Source organism: Schistocerca americana, chromosome 6 (assembly GCF_021461395.2).
Source record: "Schistocerca americana isolate TAMUIC-IGC-003095 chromosome 6, iqSchAmer2.1, whole genome shotgun sequence".
Lineage (NCBI taxonomy): Eukaryota > Metazoa > Arthropoda > Insecta > Orthoptera > Acrididae > Schistocerca > Schistocerca americana.
The window spans coordinates 24,777,550-24,785,737 of NC_060124.1; positions in this window are offsets into that span (position 1 = coordinate 24,777,550).

The window sequence follows — 8,188 nt, forward strand, 5'->3', positions numbered from 1 at the left end:
ACGAATGTATTGCCGCATCATTGTCTTGCCCCAGAAAGGAATCATCTGTTCATCAGTGGACACCTTCTGTGTCCTAGGATTTTGTAAACAGCCTGCTCTGACGGTGTTTAGCAAAGGATGAATTTTCCAATATTTATCTTTTGCTGTCACATCACTACCCACATGATTGTCTGTAACTAGTTTCAGTGCACTTCTGATTGCAAAAAACCGCTTCCTTGCCATTTTCCCTGCTACATCAGTCACTCTTGCCCTGAAAGCCCAATACATATTTAATCTGGGGTAGCCAAGGCATGACATCTTGATTGAGATGCCAAAAAATGTCATAATCTCTTGAGGAGTTATATTTAGCGATTTACCTGTGCGCGAAAACGATGACTGATTGCTGCAGGATGACAACAGCTCAAAAACACCGTAAGGAATATATTTAAGAAAATATTCTCTTGTCTCACAGTGTTTACCCTGCCAAACAGTTTCATCAAACGCTGGTGCAGGTGGTATCGGCTCAAAGACGTCTGTATGGCGCCAAGGGGGGACATTTCTGGATTTCTGTCTGCAAAACTGATCAGTTACAGTACCTGAGACAACTTCACATGAATCGTCATCACTTTCCACTTCTGGTGCTAAACAGTATCTTCATTGCATTCTTCATCACTGTGTAAACATTCAAGTTCTGAGATGTCTCCATTGACCTTCAGAGGCCTGTCCAACTCTTCAAGGATCTGTGCATCTGGCACTAAAGAAGTCAAGAAAGGTTTAATGACTATAAATGAAACAAAAATCCGTAATTATAATTACAACATCAAACAATTAATGTAACCTTTGTAAAATAATACTAAGGATAATGACTGACTATTACTCAATAATTTTTAGGACATGTATTCTGGGGTACACAGTAATACACCTTCAGTTCCAATGTGTACATCCGACACATGTGTACAAAGCCTTTTGTAGTGCAGTGAAAAATTTTGTGGTTTTAAAATGCTCACATATCGAGCAGTAGTATTTACCTCAAACATTATGCACATTATGGTAACACAAAATGTATATAACTTTCCGTAAATGGGTATTTACAATATCTAGACATCATTTTGTCCGCCTTTTCTCGCACGCACTCAGAAAACAAGGCTTACATTCGTCACTTTGCGCGCCAGACCGCTGAAACTCAACAGTAATCCACGCTGACATCTCGTGGACACATGGGGAAACTACTTAGACTTGTGTGTCTGGCGTTACCTCGGAGCTGTGGCTAAGCAAAGTTCACCAATTTGGTGTGTCGTATATGACACGTGCGATCTGAGGAGGTTTTTGATTACCACCAGCTGTAGAATGGAATGATGAGAATGAAAACCGTCTGTCTGTCATAGATATCTCACATGAATGCACAAGAACTAAATTAGGAACCACCGCCTCGTATCGGGCAGCTTATCACTGCAGTGCCATCAAAGCCATATGCAGGTTACAAGATAAGAGATGCGTTACATGTGTCGTTGCTTGAGCTGAAACATCTTCTACATAGTTAAATTCAAGAAAGTCCTCCCTGTTAATCGATATTCGAGATGAGCAATCTGCATATCGTAAACATAACGCTGGTTCAAGAATGTACTTTTCTCTCTGCAGCAGAGTGTGCGCTCATAAGAAACTTCATGCTAGATTAAAACAGTGAGCCTCACAGAGTCTCAAATTCGGGACGTTTGCCTTTTTGAAACAAATGATCTACCAACTGAACAACCCAAGCGCGACTTACGATTCATCCTCAAAGCTTTACTTCCTCCAATACCTCATCTCCTACCTTCCTAACTTCTCAGAAGCTCTCGTGTGGACCTTGGAGAACCAGCACTCCTGTAAGAAAGGATATTGCAGAGACAGGGTTCCTAGGGAATATTTTCAGAATGAATTCTTCACTCTGCAGCGGAGTATGCGCTGATATGAAACTTCCCGAGGTTACGAAGGTAGGAATGAGATATTGGCGGAAGTAAAGCTGTGAGGACAGATTGTGATTTGCATTTGGTTAGCTCAGCCGGTAGAGCACTGCCTGCGAAAGGCTAAGGTCCCGAATATGAGTCTCGGTCCGGCAAACAGTTTTAATTTATGAGGAACTTTCATAATGCTAGTTGTTATTGCTGTGCATGTCTTCTTTTTTGTAAGTGAATACAGTAAAACAACCTGCCTCTTTGAACCTTTTGAGTACATGCACTTGAATAACATTACCTCATCATTGAATAATTTCTTTCTGAATTCCTTAAGAAGTATACATGGTTCTACTGTGGATGTTTTGTGCCAGTGATTCCTGTGTCGAGCATAAAAATGAAGTAGTGCTCTAAAATTACGAGAATCGCGACATCCTCTTGGTGCAATTTCCTGTCTTCCACACAGAAGAACGGTTTCCGCAATAGCTTTTAATTTTTTTCTTTTCTTTTCAGCAATTTCACTATTTGCTGCATCAATGGGCTCCTTAACATCAAGCGCTTTGCCTTCCACAATCTTTACATAATTTTCTGCCTGCACAGCAGCGAATTTATATTTCTTATCTGTGTGGTGATCAAAGCTCCCTAAGGCTTTCTTCCAATTAGTAAATGGTCCAATTAGTAAATGGCTTACTAACAAAGGTTCCAAGTTTTTCTAAGTAATACACATACTTTGCAAAATTCTACCTGCGTGACGTTTGAGAGCATAAGCCATGAGTCCCTGGAATCCAATAATGTTGAAAAGAAAGGTTCTTCTTGTCAGTGACTGGAAACTTGAACGTATCCGATGATATCCAAGACATTTTTAACGCTCTTAGCTTTTCCTTGTCATTGGTTGGAAGATGACCTACATGTCCACAAATATCACAATCCACGAACATAGCCGGTGACAGATCGGCCCTGGCTGTAACAGAAAGGAAAAAATTAAAACTAAACAGTTCAACAACACGCATCCATTTTCTCTGGTGTACAACTAGCTACAGGGATGGTCGATAAATCACAGCCTGCTACTTTATAATAAATATTTTTCTTTTCCAGTTGCCTGTGGAGCACTTCTGAAATACCTGTGACATTTGCACACGATAGTGCATGCCTGTTACGCAGTGCCTGTGTCAAAAATAACGGCCGTGACTGAGCTGAGACAGACTGTAAATGCGACAATCATACAGGTCCTCCATTAACATCCATCATTAGTGCAATTCCTGTTTTATTGAGAAGATCGCCCAAAACAACCTCACAAAACTGATAATACAAACAGATGAATAGTTCTTCTTCAAGAAATAGCGACGGCGGTACTATAATAAAAGTAGGTATTACATGACTTGTTTTTACGTAATTTGCAGTCATTTTTCTGTAAAAGAATTTAAGCAGTTTGTTTAAACGAGTGTTAGGAACTGTTTATAATTCTCTGTTCAACATAAAGAAAGTCTTCTTTCTTACATACGCATAAGGGTTTCATCAAGACTATGTGAAAGGGCAATACAATTCTGGTAACATTGGCTTTAAAAATTTTATGTCTGACTTTTACATAGTCTGAACTGAATCGAAATCAGGTTTCCGAACTGTTTGTTTAAAACATGTTTTAATTTCTGCAGCTACGTTCTACCACAGCTGTAAGTCTTATACCTCAACACACGCTTTAGAGAGGTGGTTGGAGAAATGACATGAAATACATAAGATTTCTTTCTATATTGCTTAAGATTAAATTTCGTTAAATACGGTGGTGTGGCCCACATACAGTCTGCCCAGCTGTTCTTGATGCCTGATCCCCATAGCGTGCATGGAACTCGTCGATAGCATTCAGAAGTTTTTGTGACGAGTTCCACTGCTGCCAGTATATAATTAGTGGCGCTGCGGTATCCATTACGCACGAACTGCTTATAGTTTGAACTTATGTTACGGCCTCAATTTAATTATACTTCATTTTCACTGAAATTAGCACAGCGTGTCAACATGCATGTCGTCGTAATGCACTGTCACGAAAGCCTCTTATTTCAGTGCATCATTTCGATCATAGCAAGTGATCAGAACGCATCACCAGTTGCACTGAAGGAGATGTTTCCCACCTTCACCACAACATTACGCATACCAAGGCTTCACAAATGCTCACCCGTTCCCTCTCCGCACACCGCGCAGCTTGTGACTTAAGAAATGTTGGACTGACAATAGCTTACCTTACCTCTAACTTTGTCACAGCTACTTTTTAGCCAATAGACAGCCAGCATTTTGGTGCAGCGCCTTTGTCTCAAAAAACACGAATCTACTTCAAAATGGCCCAATTCAGGGCTGCCCATATTTAGGGGCAAGGGTGGTCGCCCCCCACCCCCCTTCCACCCAGCATAGGGATTACTCGAGTTTTTAACAGTCACGGAACTGGAACTTTTGTTTGGCTCGATACAAGTCGCCATTCGTCTTCTCAAATATTAAAAATACTAAATATCGTCCTCCTACCTCTACAAACTGTCGTATGGACGTCCGTGCCATCGTTCGCATACACTTTTCAATACTACTCTTCATAAAATCGGTATCACACTGTACAGTCTGAGCAATTGTAGGGTCAGATTATCATGAATGAGAGCTTCAAAACAAACCCACCCTTTGTGTTATACATTTATACAGACTGAAAAAGTATAGACTTTTTTTGGGTGACTGAAACATTCTGTAAGTTGAGATGAAGCTAAAAATACATGTGTTTATAATCTATTAAAATGTCACTAACATCGGATTATTACGTTTCAAGCGTTTTAAAGAGAGCAGTTCCTAGAAGCCCGAGAACCAGACAATTCTTACTATAATCATAAATAAAAAATAGTTATTAACATTAAAAACAAATTGTCTCATACAGTCTAACGCAGAAATAAGCAAGAAAAATAACAATAGTGTGCTTCCGGATGTTCTGTCTAATTGTTGATTGCATTTTGCGCACAATTTTTCGACGACCGACCGAACCGTCTTCTTCACGCGCTGTTATTTTTGCTGCCAACACTCCGCTGCCTAGTCTCCAACCAGCCGTTAGACGCCTGGGTCGATAGTCGGAAATATTGTGCATAAAATGGAAACAACAACTCGATAGACGACCCGGAACCACACTATTAATCAATAGCGCCGATAAAAGCTGAGAGATCACAAGAAAAATATTGATGTCGCTCATTTTGCGATAGGCCTATTGGTTCGCTACTTCGCCTTTAATTGAAACCATTCGAGTGCCCATACCCGTAGGCCTAATAGAAAAATCTGACCCTAGATGACAAACTGCCATCTTTCCGCAGCGAAAGTACAAACTTGAAACAAATGAAACTGTTACGATTCTGCACAATATTTTTAAAAATTATTTATCACAAGTGGCAAATTCTAGTTTCAAAACGCTGTACAAAGAGAACCACTGCTCAGAATGGCGCCAAATTTGAACAGCATTTCATTGACGCAGGGGAAAATGTTACGGAACAAAAAAAATCAAAGAAAACTTAATCAACTGATGGCGCAATATGCGTCTTAACGTAAATGCTGATAGATGAATCGCAATACGACAGCTATGGTTTGAGTTGTACATTACACCATCTGTACTGTTCAATGTACAAGACTGCATAAGTTCGGCAGTCAGAAGTTGTGACACTGTTAGTTATATAAGTCCACCCACCATGGCAAGGTTGTACCACACTGCATGGAAAAAAATCGGTTTTTAATTGTCCTCAGGCCAAAAACCGCACACAAAGCAGAATGACATGATTTTCTAATTTTCGTGAGACTGGCACAAGACATGTTCAATATCCTGTTGACTGTTTCTTGTCGCAACCGGAAATTCAGTATGTTTCATAACAGATTGGAGTGTCTCGTGGGTCACATCCAGAATTCGTTGCGCAATAGGTGCCTTCAATTCAGTTACGTTCGTAGCTGGAGCACTGAACACATCTTTGAGATAATCCCACAGCCAGAAGTCACACAGGTTAAGATCAGGTGACCCGTGTGCTGGCGTAAGCTGTCGCCAGCACACAAGTCGGTAAAAAGGTAGCGCAAAGATCTAAAGCAGGCGCTAGATCACGTGCGCCTATCACGAGAGACAAGCAACACACCACCAACACCCTCTCGGCAGAAAGTATTTAGGCCGCCGCCGCTGACCGTAGAGCCTCAGTCAGTCGCTTGAACTGACTCACACTTCCGGTTTGGCGTCTCTCAGTTCATCACAGAGCGGGTTCAGTTCATGTCGCATGTTACGAAAGTACATGGCGACCAGATTAGTGACTATAGCAGGACCAGCAGAAAGATTAAAATTCGTAATAGCCAGATTACCGATACTGTCTGCAAGAGGACTATTACTGATGAGCTTGTACCGTAGAACATGGACTCTGTTCCAGTTAAGTACATATCCCCAGTACATGTAAGTAAAGAACTGTATTAATCAATGTGTGCATGTGTATTGTAGAAAGAGGATACCAACCACCCATAACAACATCCTCTCCCTTCTACATCTACATTTATACTCCGCAAGCCGCCCAACGGTGTGTGGCGGAGGGCGCTTTACGTGCCACTGTCATTACCTCCCTTTCCTGTTCCAGTCGCATGTGGTTCGCGGGAAGAACAACTGCCGGAAATCCTCCGTGCGCGCTTGAATCTCTCTAATTTTACATTCATGATCTCCTCGGGAGGTATAAGTAGGGGGAAGCAATATATTCGATACCTCATCCAGAAACGCACCCTCTCAAAACCTGGACAGCAAGTTACACCGCGATACGGAGCGCCTCTCTTGCAGAGTCTGCCACTTGAGTTTGCTAAACATCTCCGTAACGCCATCACGCTTACCAAATAACCCTGTGACGAAACGCGCCGCTCTTCTTTGGATCTTCTCTATCTCCTCTGTCAACCCGACCTGGTATGGATCCCACACTGATGAGCAATACTCAAGTATAGGTCGAACGAGTGTTTTGTAAGCCACGTCCTTTGTTGATGGACTACATTTTCTAAGGACTCTCCCAATGAATCTCAACCTGGCACCTGCCTTACCAACAATGAATTTTATATGATCATTCCAGTTCAAAGTACAGAAGTAAGTGCTACCAGTGTTTGTTCCGCTATCATATAATCGTACAATAAAGGATCCTTCTTTCTATGTATTCGCAATACATCACATTTGTCTATGTTAAGGGTCAGTTGCCACTCCCTGCACCAAGTGCTTATCCACTGCAGATCTTCCTGCATTTCGCTGTAATTTTCTAATCCTGCAACTTCTCTGTATACTACAGCATCATCCGCGAAAAGCCCGACACTATCTACTAGGTCATTTATATATATTGTGAAAAGCAATGGTCCCATAACACTCCCCTGTGGCACGCCAGAGGTTACTTTAACGTCTGTAGACGTATCTTCATTGAGAACAACATGCTGTGTTCTGTTTGCTAAAAACTCTTCAATCCAGCCACCAGCCACACAGCTGGTCTGATATTCATTAGGCTCTAATGCGAAACTGTATCGAACGCCTTCCGGAAGTCAAGAAAAATAGCATCTACCTGGGAGCCTGTATCTAATATTTTCTGGGTCTCATCAGCAAATAAAGCGAGTTGGGTCTCACACGATCGCTGTTTCCGGAATCCATGTTGGTTCCTACAGAGCAGATTCTGGGTTTCCAGAAATGCTTCCTTATGGTGCAAGACTCTACAGTGGCGATGAGGCTACTACAGTCTGGATGGCCAGGCTGTAGGGAATTCTGACTGATAATTCTAGCATTTCCGAAATGCTTCTCCAGCAGCTGCTTCGCTGGCTGTGCAATGTGTGGTGGAGCGCCATCACGCAAAAAAATGATGCTACCCACACACCCACGGTGTTGAAGAACTGGAATGACGTTGGTGCGTGAAAGACTGTCTTAGCGTTTACCAGTGATGATACAGTAACAGGACCCACAGAGCTTATCTCTTCGAAAAAATATGGCCCTACGATAAACGATGCCGTCAACTCATATCACACAGTCACCTTTGCAGAATGAAGTGGTACCGGCTGATGTGTGGTGCGCATTTTCCGTAGCCTATGTTTGATATGTCCATGAAGATGGAAAAGGGCTTCGTTTGTTCACAAAATGTTCTACAGCCATTCATTGTCCATTTCCACGCAAGCAAGAAATTCCAGACAGAACGTTTATCTTGTTGGAAGTTCAGCAGGAAGCAACTCATGAACACGAGTGATTTTGTATCGATAGCAATACTGTTTGTTCTGCAGGATTTTATACACTGTGCTCA